Source organism: Triticum urartu, unplaced genomic scaffold (assembly GCF_056163025.1).
Source record: "Triticum urartu cultivar PI428250 unplaced genomic scaffold, HENAU_Tu73 scaffold2, whole genome shotgun sequence".
In the NCBI taxonomy this organism is placed as follows: domain Eukaryota; kingdom Viridiplantae; phylum Streptophyta; class Magnoliopsida; order Poales; family Poaceae; genus Triticum; species Triticum urartu.
This window is the reverse complement of record NW_028260368.1, coordinates 7,540,286-7,555,344: the sequence shown is the minus strand read 5'-3', so window position 1 is coordinate 7,555,344 and position 15,059 is coordinate 7,540,286. Positions and strand designations below refer to the sequence as shown.

At 37.5% G+C, this 15,059-nt stretch overlaps 1 non-coding gene across 1 annotated transcript; it reads left to right on the top strand.

The window, feature by feature from the left end:
- The first annotated feature begins 3,028 nt into the window (after positions 1-3,028).
- Positions 3,029-3,100, top strand: TRNAR-UCU (transfer RNA arginine (anticodon UCU)). The gene has a single exon. It is a non-coding gene; the product is annotated as a tRNA-Arg (tRNA).
- The last annotated feature ends 11,959 nt before the right edge of the window (positions 3,101-15,059 follow it).

Below are 15,059 nucleotides of genomic sequence, written 5' to 3'. Positions count from 1 at the left end.
GTTTAGCCAAGGCTTAGCTCAGGACCCCACTACTCGTCGTATTTGGTTTGGTATTGCTACCGCACATGATTTCGAAAGTCATGATGATATTACTGAAGAACGTCTTTATCAGAACATTTTTGCTTCTCACTTTGGGCAATTAGCAATAATCTTTCTATGGACGTCCGGAAATCTGTTTCATGTAGCTTGGCAAGGAAATTTTGAATCATGGATACAGGATCCTTTACACGTAAGACCTATTGCTCATGCGATTTGGGATCCTCATTTTGGTCAACCCGCTGTGGAAGCCTTTACTCGAGGAGGTGCTGCTGGTCCAGTGAATATTGCTTATTCTGGAGTTTATCAGTGGTGGTATACAATAGGATTACGCACCAATGAGGATCTTTATACTGGAGCTCTTTTTCTATTATTTCTTTCTACGCTGTCCTTAATAGCGGGTTGGTTACATCTACAACCCAAATGGAAACCAAGCCTTTCGTGGTTCAAAAACGCGGAATCTCGTCTCAATCATCATTTGTCAGGACTTTTCGGGGTAAGTTCTTTGGCTTGGACAGGACATTTAGTTCATGTTGCTATTCCCGCATCCAGGGGGGAGTACGTTCGATGGAATAATTTCTTAGATGTATTACCCTATCCCCAGGGGTTGGGACCCCTTTTGACGGGTCAATGGAATCTTTATGCCCAAAACCCTGATTCGAGTAATCATTTATTTGGTACCGCTCAAGGAGCGGGAACTGCCATTCTAACTCTTCTTGGGGGATTCCATCCACAAACACAAAGTTTGTGGCTGACCGATATGGCTCACCATCATTTAGCTATTGCATTTATTTTTCTCATTGCCGGTCACATGTATCGAACTAACTTCGGAATTGGGCACAGTATTAAAGATCTTTTAGAAGCGCATACTCCTCCGGGGGGTCGATTAGGGCGTGGGCATAAGGGCCTTTATGACACAATCAACAATTCGATTCATTTTCAGTTAGGTCTTGCTCTAGCTTCTTTAGGGGTTATTACTTCCTTAGTAGCTCAACATATGTACTCTTTACCTCCTTATGCATTCATAGCACAAGACTTTACTACTCAAGCTGCTTTATATACTCATCACCAATATATTGCAGGGTTCATCATGACAGGGGCTTTTGCTCATGGAGCTATTTTTTTCATTAGGGATTACAATCCGGAACAGAATGAGGATAATGTATTGGCAAGAATGTTAGACCATAAAGAAGCTATCATATCTCATTTAAGTTGGGCTAGCCTCTTTCTAGGATTCCATACCTTGGGCCTTTATGTTCATAACGACGTCATGCTTGCTTTTGGTACTCCAGAAAAGCAAATCTTGATCGAACCTATATTTGCCCAATGGATACAATCTGCTCATGGCAAGACGACATATGGGTTCGATATACTCTTATCTTCAACGAATGGCCCCGCTTTCAATGCGGGTCGAAGCCTATGGTTGCCCGGATGGTTGAATGCTGTTAATGAGAATAGTAATTCGCTTTTCTTAACAATAGGACCTGGGGATTTCTTGGTTCATCATGCTATTGCTCTAGGTTTGCATACAACTACATTGATTTTAGTAAAGGGCGCTTTAGATGCACGCGGTTCCAAATTAATGCCAGATAAAAAGGATTTTGGATATAGTTTTCCTTGTGACGGCCCAGGGCGCGGCGGTACTTGTGATATTTCTGCTTGGGACGCATTTTATTTGGCAGTTTTCTGGATGTTAAATACCATTGGGTGGGTTACTTTTTATTGGCATTGGAAACATATCACATTATGGCAGGGCAACGTTTCACAATTTAATGAATCCTCCACTTATTTGATGGGATGGTTAAGAGATTACCTATGGTTAAACTCTTCACAACTTATCAATGGATATAATCCTTTTGGGATGAATAGTTTATCGGTATGGGCGTGGATGTTCTTATTTGGACATCTTGTTTGGGCTACTGGATTTATGTTCTTAATTTCCTGGCGGGGGTATTGGCAGGAATTAATTGAGACTTTAGCATGGGCTCATGAACGCACACCTTTAGCTAATTTAATTCGCTGGAGAGATAAGCCCGTGGCTCTTTCCATTGTGCAAGCAAGATTGGTTGGATTAGCTCACTTTTCCGTGGGTTATATATTCACTTATGCAGCTTTCTTGATTGCCTCAACATCAGGCAAGTTTGGTTAATTTAGTTTGTTTTTTTGTACTGTATCAGCACCTAGTTCATTACTCTTGATAGAGAGGGAGGATCTGCCTTTTTAGATTTCTTTTTCTATTTATTTTTCCATCTAGGATTAGAACCGTATACTTGGTAATAATAGCAACGACACATTATGGCAAAAAAAAGTTTGATTCAGAGGGAGAAGAAGCGGCAGAAATTAGAACAGAAATATCATTTGATTCGTCAATCTTTAAAAAAAAAGATAAGAAGCAAAGTTTCTCCCTTGAGTTTGAGTGAAAAAACGAAAATGCGAGAAAAATTGCAATCCCTACCGCGTAATAGTGCACCTACACGCCTTCATCGACGTTGTTTTTTGACCGGAAGACCTAGAGCTAACTATCGACATTTTGGGCTATCCGGACACGTACTTCGAGAAATGGTTTATGAATGTTTGTTACCGGGTGCAACAAGATCCAGTTGGTAAGGATAAAATACCCTTTCGTATTTGTATGGATTTCTGGAATTGATAATCATAGAGGAGCCCTCTTTACCATTCTGTATAAATGGACTATTCTATTTGTATAGATATTGGTAGAGGGGCGTATCCAACCCTCTTTTATCCACTAGTTACCCCTCTTTAGTTTAAGAGTATAGAGCAGTTTGGTAGCTCATAAGGCTCATAACCTTGGGGTTGCGGGTTCGATTCCCACTACCGCCTCCATACTCCTTCTTTATGATATATGCATGATATAATATATACATCATGCATTTGTATCTGGATTTTTTGATTTCCTAAAAGAGTTTTGGTCTAACAGTTTTTTCTCGGAAGAAGCAAAAAAATAAAAGAAAGAATAAAATATGAAAGAAAAGCGTCCATTGTCTAATGGATAGGACAGAGGTCTTCTAAACCTTTGGTATAGGTTCAAATCCTATTGGACGCAATCTTATTTCTATCTATTCTTTAAATAACTATACTAAACTAAAAACAAAGAAAACTTTTTTGCATGATTCAAATGAAAAAGCTTTCTCAACGATTCCTATTCTACTAACAAGAGTAGACATGCAAAATTTATTTGTTACTGAAGAGAAAACCGTTCCAGCTGTTCCTGAATAGCTTCCTTCAAAAGGATTTCCGCTTGCTCGGTGAATGTCTTGCTAGAAGATATAATTTCTTGGAATTGAGGTTTAGTATCTTTTAGATGTTTACGTAACTCATCCAGAAATTTATTTACCTGTTCAATTTCTAACGAATCAAGATATCCTCTTGTTCCGGTATAAATAGTAGCTATCTGCTCTTCCACTGGGAGAGGATTTGCCTGGGATTGTTTAAGCAATTCCCTTAATCGTCGACCCCTTGCCAATTGATTCTGACTTGTTTTATCGAGAGCAGAGGCGAATTGTGCAAAGGCTTGTAACTCTGCGAATTGCGCTAGTTCCAATTTTGATTTGCCAGCTACTTGTTTCATGGCTTTAATTTGAGCCGCGGATCCTACTCTGGAAACAGAAATACCCACATTAATAGCGGGTCGAATTCCGGCATTGAATAGATCCGCAGATAAGAATATTTGTCCATCTGTAATGGAGATTACATTAGTAGGAATATAGGCGGAAACGTCTCCAGATTGAGTCTCAACTATTGGTAAAGCGGTCATACTTCCTTCGCCTAAAAGAGAATTTAATTTAGCGGCTCTTTCTAAAAGGCGTGAATGCAAATAAAAAACATCCCCTGGATAAGCCTCACGTCCGGGAGGTCTTCTTAATAGAAGGGACATTTGGCGATAAGCTTGTGCCTGTTTGGAGAGATCATCATAAATTATTAAAGTATGCCGTTCGCGGTACATAAAATACTCAGCCAGGGCTGCTCCCGTATAAGGAGCGAGGTATTGTAATGTAGCAGGTGAATCCGCCATTTCAGCTACTACAATAGTGTATTCCATGGCCCCCTCCTCATGGAAAGTAGTTACTACTTGAGCTACGGAGGATGCTCTTTGACCGATAGCTACATAAACACATATTACACCTTGCCCTTTTTGATTGAGAATTGTATCTGTGGCTACTGCTGTTTTGCCAGTCTGTCTGTCCCCAATAATTAACTCTCGCTGACCGCGCCCTATAGGGATCATCGAATCGATAGCAATAAGCCCTGTTTGAAGAGGTTCGTATACGGAACGCCTGGAAATTATACTTGGAGCAGGAGATTCAATTAAGCGAGATTCGGAAGCTATAATTTCGCCTTTCCCATCAATAGGTTTAGCCAGAGCATTTACAACACGACCCAAGTAAGCCTCACTCACGGGTATCTGAGCAATTCTTCCTGTTGCTTTTACAAAACTTCCCTCTTGTATCATCAACCCATCGCCCATTAATACAATCCCAACATTTTTGGATTCCAAATTCAGAGCAATACCCCTAGTACCTTCTGCAAATTCGACTAATTCACCTGACATTATTTCACCAAGACCTATAATACGAGCAATCCCATCCCCCACTTGAACTACGCGACCTATATTCTCAATCCCTACTTTCCTATTATATTGTTCAATACGTTCGCGGAGAATTTTATGAATTTCGTCGACTCGAAGGGTTGCCATTAGTGTTTCTTGACTCTTTTTTCGGAAGCAAGGGGAAAAATAATGCCTAAATTCTAAACGAAAGTAGAAGTTCAAGGCCTAATTAATTTAATTATTTCTTCCATTCCAGGGACCCGAGAATGCCAATATTAGCACGAATCGTACGGAAATGTAACTCGGTATTCAAACAACTATTCAGAGTTCCTAGAGCTCCTTGTACGGCCTGTTGGAAAACCCGCTGTCGGACCTGATTCATTGCCCTTTGTTTTTCAAAATAAAGGGTTTCGTTTTTAGACTTTTCCAATTGTTCCAAACTAATAGAAGTAGCATTAATCAAATTTGCTTTTTCTCGTTCTATCTCAGAGTATCCATTCATTCGATACTCATCCGCTTCTAGTTCGACTTTCTGTAATCGAATCCGAGCTTTTTCGAGTTGCTCAATGGTCCCTCTACGCAATTCTTCTGAATTTCGAATAGTACTCAAGATCCTCTGTTTTCGATTATCTAATAAATCTTTTAATGAAAGTAGATTATTTTGTAAGTTTACAACTTTTATGATCTCTTCCCGAACCAAACATGAATCTTTCGATTCATTTGGCTCTCACGCTCCTTTTTTTTTTTCTATAGCTATTTCCATATCTTTTTTTTAAGTAATGAGCCTATCCTCTATCTTCTTTTTTATGTTTATATTTCAATATACCGAAACCTATATAAGACTAGATAAATATTAAGAGGACTCTTCCGCCTAGATAAAAATATATCATGGTCAGCAAAGTTGTTTCTTTATTTTTATTTGCCCTCTAGTTAATAATTTCAATTTCATTAAGAAAAACTAACTAAATAAATGGAAAATGAAAATTAATAGAATTCTTTTTTATTTTTTTTTTCTTCAAATCCAAAAAATTTCTCTTTTTTATACATAGGTCGTCGATTCGGCATTGGTTAAAAAAGGGCAGGGTGCCCCCTTTTTTTTCTAGTAAATAGTTCAAACCATTTTATCGATATGAGTGTTCTATATCAGATAAATTTTACATTAGCTATTTCCCGTTTAAATTGGTACTAATACTAATATAGTTGTAGAAAGAGTACCTCTTTTTGCCTGGACTTCAAGCAGTTTAGCTTTAACCGTGTTAATGGTCTCACATTCTTGGTTTATAGAGAATCAAAGTTGATTTACCAATGAGTCGCGAAATGCTATGGTTCTTCCATATGATTTCTGAATTTATTCAGAAGTAATTCGTCGAGATCGTGCACCCTTTTCTTATTTATCCGAAAAATACTAAAAAATATTATAAAGTGCAGCCGGATAGATCCAATCTATTCTTGAAATAGACAACTCGCACACACTCCCTTTCCAAAAAAAATCAAAACACCAACCACTACAGTTAGATTTATTAGATTTGTTGCTAAAATATCGGTATTAAGCCCGAAACTGCCAGCGGATGGCCAGTGAGCTAAAAAAACGAAAGAATGGGTTACATTTTTCATATGCTCTCCTCTTATAGATAGGACGAACAAAGAACAAAGTTTTTCGATCACTTACTTCGCTCGCCCTTTTTTGATCGGTTTTTTTAATGCAAATAGATTCAATCTAGTAATTTCTTTTAGATTAAGTCTTACGTCTTGTTTGACCGGTGAAAGACTTCCTTTGTTGAAATGTTCTGTTCCCAAAATTCCTAAAATAAAAGGAAAAAACTTTCCACTTTCCTAAACTAAGGACGGGAAATAAGAAGGTGAGCATATCTTCTAAATTAATAATACTCAACTCAGCCCTTCCTAGAATGGGGTATTATCTGTCCCGATAAATAGATAATTCCAGGAGTAATAAATAGGAGTAAATTAAATAAAGTATTGATATAATTGGAATTGTGGAAGCAAATACCAATTTACTAAAAAAAGAAAAAAGTATCTAATCGAAATCGAAAGAATTTTTTTTTTAAGATTAAACAAAAGGGTTCGCAAATAAAAGCGCTAGTGCCACAACTAGTCCATAAATTGTTAAAGCTTCCATAAAAGCTAGACTAAGCAATAAAGTACCTCGTATTTTACCTTCTGCTTCTGGCTGTCTCGCAATACCTTCTACAGCTTGTCCTGCAGCAGTACCTTGACCAACTCCAGGTCCAATAGAAGCAAGCCCTACGGCCAATCCAGCAGCAATAACAGAAGCAGCAGCAATTAGTGGATTCATGGTGAGTAGTTCCTCGTGTCAAAAAAAAGAAATGGTTAAGGATACAATCAACCAATAAATTCTTACTTCTAAGCTCTATTGGGGAGAAGTAAAGTAACTAAAAAGTACAAATTGAAATCAAATTGAAATGATAATGTGAATTGTCCGAACTACATAGAAGGGAATTCCATATCCATATATCGGATTAGATAATGAATCTAACCTAGGAATATATAATATAATATCCTATATATATACATTTGTTTCTTCTATTTTGTTTGCATATTTTCTCATTTTCTATTGAATCGGATTCTAAAATCATTGCTTAAAGTGGAAACCTGCATAAAAGAGGACTCCACTTATAGACATTAAGGATATTATAGTATAGATCTAGCCTGACTCCACCCTCCTTAATGCATATATACTTTGAAAATTCCATAATATAGTCTATTCTATTCTCTCTCCTACAACTCTAGGCTATATATTCATACGCATTTCTAACTATTTTTTTGCAACCAAGCAGATTATCTGGAACCATGCATGAATTGAGCTAAGCTGCAAAAAAAAAAAATACTATTTCCAAAAAGAGTCAATTCAATGATGACCCTCCATGGATTCACCTATATAGGCTGCGGCTAATGTTGCAAAAATAAGAGCTTGAATACCGCTTGTAAATAATCCAAGAAACATGACCGGTATAGGGATTACTAAGGGGACTAAAGAAACAAGAACAACAACGACTAATTCATCCGCCAATATATTCCCGAAAAGTCGAAAGCTAAGCGATAATGGTTTTGTGAAATCTTCTAGGATGTTAATTGGTAAAAGGATTGGAGTTGGTTTAATATATTTCTCGAAATAGCTCAATCCTTTTTTGCTAAGACCAGCATAAAAATATGCCGCTGACGTGAGTAAAGCTAAAGCAACAGTAGTATTTATATCATTCGTGGGCGCTGCTAATTCCCCATGGGGTAACTCTATAATTTTCCAAGGTAAAAGAGCACCCGACCAATTCGAAACAAAAATAAAAAGGAACATAGTTCCAATAAAGGGAACCCAGGGACCATATTCTTCTCCAATCTGAGTTTTGCTCAAGTCTCGAATAAACTCAAGGACATATTCAAAAAAATTCTGACCGTCGGTCGGGATGGTTTGTGGATTCCGAACAGCTATGACAACTGAACCTAGCAAGATAGTAATTACGACCCAAGAAGTGATGAGTACTTGGGCATGAATTTGGAAACCTCCTATTTGCCAATAGAAGTGTTGGCCTACTTCTACACCCGATATATCGTATAACCCCTTGAGTGTTTTAATGGAACAAGGTATAATATTCATATTGTCCTCTGATAAAAATTGAACTTCAAAAAAGGAATTCTTTTGATTCAACCATCTCTTTCTCAACTCAGCAACTTGAAGTATTAATCTTATATTTAGGATACCAAGAAAGCACATCAGATCATAATATATATCAATACCCTCTAATATATATCAATATTCCCCTTCTTTTTTCTATGCAAAAAAAATTCTATGCAAAAAAAAAGATATAGTAAAGTAAGTGATTCCATAAATTTACGCAGTTGCCCAAGAATTCACTATATATTCTTAATCAACGATTTCTTATATAGAGAGAACGGCCCTCACAAATTGAAAATACTAATTTGTTAAGAATCAATCGAATTGAAGTCATAGTGTCATCGTTGGCTGGAATCGATATATTCGCGAGATCCGGGTCACAATTTGTATCGACTAAAGAAATAGTAGGAATCCCCAAAATGGCACATTCCCGAAGAGCTATATACTCTTTTTGCTGATCAAGGACGATCACAATGTCTGGCAATCTCGTCATATATTTGATCCCGCCGAGATACCTTTGCAAAGTAGATAATTTTCTCTTCAAGATTGCCACATCTCTTTTTGGGAGATGGTGGAATTTTCCCATTTTTTCTTCTGCTCTTAAGTCTCTAAATTGAGAAAGTCTAGTTTTCGTAATCGACCAATTCGTTAACATACCACTGAACCACTTTTTATTAACATAATGACAACGAGCCCTTATTGCAGCTGATGCTACTAAATCTGTTGCTCTTTTTTTGGTACCAACAATTAAGAAACTTTTTCCCTGACTTGCTGCATCAAAAACTAAATCACAAGCTTCTGATAAAAAACGAGCCGTTCTAGCGAGATTTATAATATGAGTACCTTTACGCTTTGCCGAAATGTAAGGGGCCATTTTAGGATTCCATTTCTTAATACCATGACCAAAATGAACTCCTGCTTCTATCATCTCTTTCAAATTAATGTTCCAATATCTTCTTGTCATTTTTTCCACACTTCCTTTTTTTTAATCCTACCATTCCATTACGGAATTTAGTTCTTTTTGAAGATTAAGAAAGATCCGAAATAGCTTGAAATAAATAATAATTGTTCCGAGAGAACCTTGTACTAAGATAAGAGTTGGCCATTGATACATGGTATAAACATAACCACCTTAATGAATTAACTGACTTGTTTTACTTATTAAAATAAAAATCTTAAAAATCTAAAATTTGACCTGTTAGTGTTCTAAGTTCAAAAGTCTAGTAAAGTAAAAAATATTTTTATGGGGGTTCTTATGTCTCATAAAAATTGTTTGTTACGTCAGAATCTGAAGAAACTAATTCTGTATGGAGAAACAAAAAATCTCTCATTTCCGACGCGAATAGATTTTTTTTTTTTATTTCGAAATAAAGGTTCTTGTCTTGTGGGGAACGATGCACAAATTTTTGGAATCCGGTACCAACAGGTATAATCCCCCCCAGAACTACGTTTTCTTTCAAGCCTTTCAACCAATCAATGCGACCATCGTAGGGCAGCTTTTGCTAAAACTCGAGCAGTTTCTTGAAAACTTGCTTCAGATATGAAACTTTGGGTATTCAGGGAAGCCCTTGTTATTCCCAATAAGATTGCCCGATAATAGATCGATTCATCCAAAGCTCGTCCTGCTCGTTCCGCTCGCAATAGTCCGATTAATTCCCCAGGCGAAAAAACATTAGACATTCCATCTTCGGAAACCCGCACTTTTGATGTTACTTGGCGTATAATAATCTCTATATGTCTATTATGGATCTGTACCCCTTGGGATCGATAAACCTTTTGGATTTTATTAACCAAAGAGATACGACTTTGGGCTATGGTTAGCTCAGCTCCAATCAAGAATCCCCAAGGGACCCCAAGAATTCTTGGTATACGCTCATTCCAATCCTCAATTCTCCTTTCGAGATTCGGGGATAATGAATCAATTGAACGCGCTTCAAAGATTTGTTCCACTTTTGGAAGACCTTGCGTTATGTCACTAGATCTCGATTTTTCATATATAAACGTAACTAACCTATCTCCCTTGTAAAGGATTTCTCCATAATGACCATTAACAGTTGCTCCTGTAGTGGCCAAATAAGGTTTAGCTGCTCTTATAACAAAGGAATTCATATTTACAATGAAAATTTGACCGGATTTTTTTATGTGCGATTTAAATAGACATACATTTTCACAAATAAATTGTCCAAGGTGAATTATTGCCAATGTCTCTTCCCAAGAATCATGATGGACAAAGTGACAATTCAAAAGGAATGGATCCAACATTATGTTACTATCGAAATTAGAAATCCTTTTATTTTCATCTATTAAAGAGTATTTAAGTTCTTGAAGTACTTGGAAGGTTTGTTTTAAATTGTCAACGAACAAATATTTTTTTAACAGGATTTTATTATGCGTTAGTAAATAGTAAGATGAAGAAAAATGCGATATACTAGCTACAATAGCGCCTAAGGGCCCAAAAATTTCTCGAATAGGAATTCTAGGATTCCATTCTTTTATCGCATTGGGATGTTTTGAATTCTTGAATAAACCAATTCGAGAACAGTTGGATGCCGACAAAATCATCAAAGAGTGGTATTCTTTATTTCGATTCAACAAAGTGCCAATAGCTTCTGGATGTTGGCTAAGTGATTCAATCTTCGCCTTGGAATAAAAAGAATTGATATTGGCGCGATCTAACCTATTATGGGGAATCGGTCCTGCACTTGTCCTACCATACCTTTTTCGTGTATACGAAATAGTGGACTTGACTAACTCAATTCTTAGGAAATCGCGAATAAGATCATTTGCTCTTACCTCAACAAGGGAAGCACCAGCCTTTTCTTTTTCTTCTTGTTCCCAATTCACTACTAAGCAAGTTCTAACAAATTGACTATTTGTGTGATAAATTCTTTGAGTTAACTTGCTATTTTCATGAGAAATAAAATTGACAAGTCGAATTTGGAGATTATTTTCTTCTTGCAAGAGATCCTGCGGGAAAAGTGTTGCTAAATTTCTTCCTTCGTCCATTTCATATGCCACTGTAGGGCGAACGGAAACAAAATACTTTTCCTTGCTCTTGAGAATTTTTTTCCGTTGAACATAGACCCAATTTTTCCTTTTTTTTGATTCCTTAGAATCTTTTTTTTGTCTTTCTGGCGGTATCAAACAGCCACCTAATATCTTATCCGCCTCTTCAGGAAAATGAATATCTCCGGAAAATATTTTGAGTTCCGTATGGCTTTTTTTTCTCTTCACTCGGACCAGTCCGCCTAGTCGACTTCTTGTATTTTTTGTGAGTTGTGTATTCACTCCAATAATACTATTGTCAAGTATCTTTAGGGATGAAGATCTCGGCAAGATATGAAGTTCTTGAAGAATGAAAAAAAACCGATCTACTTCTTTTTGGTATTTTAGACTAAATTCTTTTGTTCCTCGATGCTCAATCAAACCCTCTTTTTTTAAGATGGAATCTTCCTCTGGGCTCTCGTATTCGTCCTCTGAATCTTCTTCTGAGTCTTCCTCTAAAGTACCATATTTTTCCTCTGCGCTTTCCCCGGGGCTGCCATATTCGTCTTCTGAGTCTTCCTCTAGAGTTCCATATTCGTCCTCTTGGGTCCTATATTTGCTCTCTGGGCTCCCATATTCCTCTTCTGAGTCTTTCTCTAAAGTCCTATATTCGTTCTCTGGGTTCCCATATTCGTTTTCTGGGCTCCCATATTCGTCTTCTAGGGTTTCATATTCGTATTCGTCTTCTAGGATTCCATATTTAGATTCTTCTAGGGTTTCATATTCATATTCGTCCTCTCGGGTCCTGTATTCGTCTTCTAGGGTCTCATATTCCTCTTCTGAGTCTTCCGCTCGAGTCCTATATTCTTCTTCTAGGGTCCTATATCTAAATTTAACAATTCCTGAACCCTTTTTATCTTTTCTGTATCGGGGATCGTCAAAATAAGCAAAAATAGTATTTCTACGTAAAACACCCATAAGGGGGATTTCAATCGAAATCCCAAAACAGGATATTAGTTCTTTCTCTTGTTCTTGATGATATTGTAATGGAATGACGAACCTATTTCTTCGCTTTTTCGCCAACAAATCTGAATTATCTTGAAAAATAGAAGGATAGATAAAATTCCAATGGCCATTGGACATGATTCGATCCGACGTTGAATAATCAAGAATTTCCCTATCTTTTTTACCATAAGTATTCATTTGATCTTGATCCTTGTGGAGTGAAAAAGACGCTATACTGGATCTGCACATACTTACTGACAATATCCATAAATGGCTTGTTTTTGGTAATCGGCGAAGATTACCATATTGATATTCGGGCGCATGGTAAACATCAGTACTCCAGTGCATTTCGCCGTCTGATTCAGAATAAATATGCTTTTGTACCCTTTCTTTAAAATGTAAAGTGGACGTTCCGGCACGAATCTCCGCAATTACTTGTTCGGATTTTACATATTGATCATTTTGCACTAGAATCAAGCTTTTTGAGGGAATATTCACACTATATAGAATATCTTGACTCTGAATAGTTACATGCAAGTCTATATAACATAGAAAAGCAGGCTGCCCATGACGGGTACGTGTGGGGTGAACCAAATTCTCATTGAATTTTATTTTTCCATTCGAAGGGGATCGTACAAGGTCGGCAGTACCCCCTGTGAATACTCCGCCAGTATGAAAAGTTCTTAATGTTAGTTGAGTCCCTGGCTCCCCAATTGATTGACCTGCAATAATACCTACGGCTTCTCCCAATTCGACCAGATCACTATGAGTAGGACTCCGGCCATAGCATAATTGACAGATCCAAGAAGTGCTTCGGCAAGTAAAGGGGGTTCTAATATATATTGGTTGTGCTCGAAATGGTTGTGCTCGAAAGGCAGTTATGAATCGATTGACTAATCCAATTCCAATATCTTGATTTCGCGCGGCAATGCATCGTGAACCGATATATATATCGTCTGCTAATACACGACCAATTAGTGTTTGGACAAAAAGTTTTTCCGTCATCCCATTTTGAGGACTTACAGAAATACCTCGGATAGTACCACAATCTCTTCTACGCACAATAATATGTTGAACTACTTCAACAAGTCTACGTGTAAGATATCCAGCATCTGCTGTTCGCACAGCAGTATCTACAACCCCTTTGCGGGCTCCATAGCAGGAAATTATATATTCTGTCAAAGAAAGTCCCTCGCGTAAATTGCTTTGAATAGGTAAATCAATCATTTGTCCTTGAGGGTCCGACATTAATCCTCTCATACCTACTAATTGGTGTACTTGAGATGCATTTCCTCTGGCTCCTGAAAAAGACATTAGATAGACTGGATTAGAAGGATCCGTTATCCGAAAATTTGAATTCATTTCTTGTTTCAAATATTCACTTGTCGCATACCATATCTCAACAGATTGGCGTAATTTTTCTACCGCGTGTACAGCCCCATAATAATAGTGTTTCTCCAAAAGAAAACTCTGTTGTTCCGCGTCTTGGACTAACCATCCCTTAGAGGGTATTGTTAAAAGATCCTCGATTCCTAACGAAATCGATGTAGTAGTGGCTTGATGGAAGCCCAGAGTCTTTAGTTGATCCAGTATATGGGATGTATATCCCATTCCAAAATGATCTATTAATCTGCTAATAAGTCGTTTCATACCAGTTCCGTCTATCTCTTTATTATGAAAGACCAGATTGGCCCGTTCCGCCATACATAAGTACCCCCTTTTCGGCTGAGTAGGATTCGACAATTGCTGAGTAGGATTCGACAATGGGCCTGAGTCAGTGATTCGAAAATTTAATTAACTTAATTGCCTCAATCTCAATCTGGATTCGCGTGGCAAATAATGATGATACTAGGGAAATCGGAATGCCCCCCGAAAGGGGAGGGGCATCGCCGAATCTAACTTTCTTGTTTAGGTAGTGTATGAATAGGCCTGACTAAATCCTTGTATGGCTTCCTCTATTTCTCTATAAAAAGAAATATGACCAAGAGTGGTTCGAATGTATATCGAACGAATTTCTTTTTTTCTATTTCCCATTATTAGATAGTGGGCATAAATCTCATGATAAGTCCCCAAAGATTCATATTGAACTTCAATCGGAACTTCTCTTGACCCAATGACGCGTTGATCCAGGTTCCATCGTAGCCACAAGGGACTATCTAAACTGATTAGTTTTTGTCTATAAGCTCCCAGTGCATCATAAGAACTAGAAAAATGGGGTTCTTTATCTTTCCTATATTTAAAATTATTATTATTATTGTAATTTACTTTTAGATTTGGGTAGTTTCTGCAACTATTATATCTATTTGCACAAATACCTCGACGCTTTCCAATCGTTAATACATAAAGCCCGATAAGCATGTCTTGGGTTGGTACGCAAATAGGATCCCCAATAGCGGGAGATAAGAGATTCATATGAGAAAACATAAGTAAACGGGCTTCTGCCTGAGCTTCCAAGGATAAAGGTAGATGAACAGCCATTTGATCTCCATCAAAGTCCGCATTGAAACCCTTACACACTAATGGGTGTAAAGAAATAGTACGCCCCTCTACTAAAGTGGGTTGAAAGGCCTGTATGCCTAATCTATGCAGGGTAGGTGCTCTATTTAACAGTACAGGATGTCCCCGCATAACTTCTTGAAGTATTTCCCATACAATGGGTTCTTTTTCCCAAATTTTCCTTTTAGCAATCCTTACATTAGAAGTGGCGCGTTTCGTGATTAAATCGCGAATTACAAATAGCTGAAAAAGCTTTATTGCTATCTCTAGAGGTAATCCACATTGATGTAATGAAAGCGAAGGACCCACAACAATGACAGA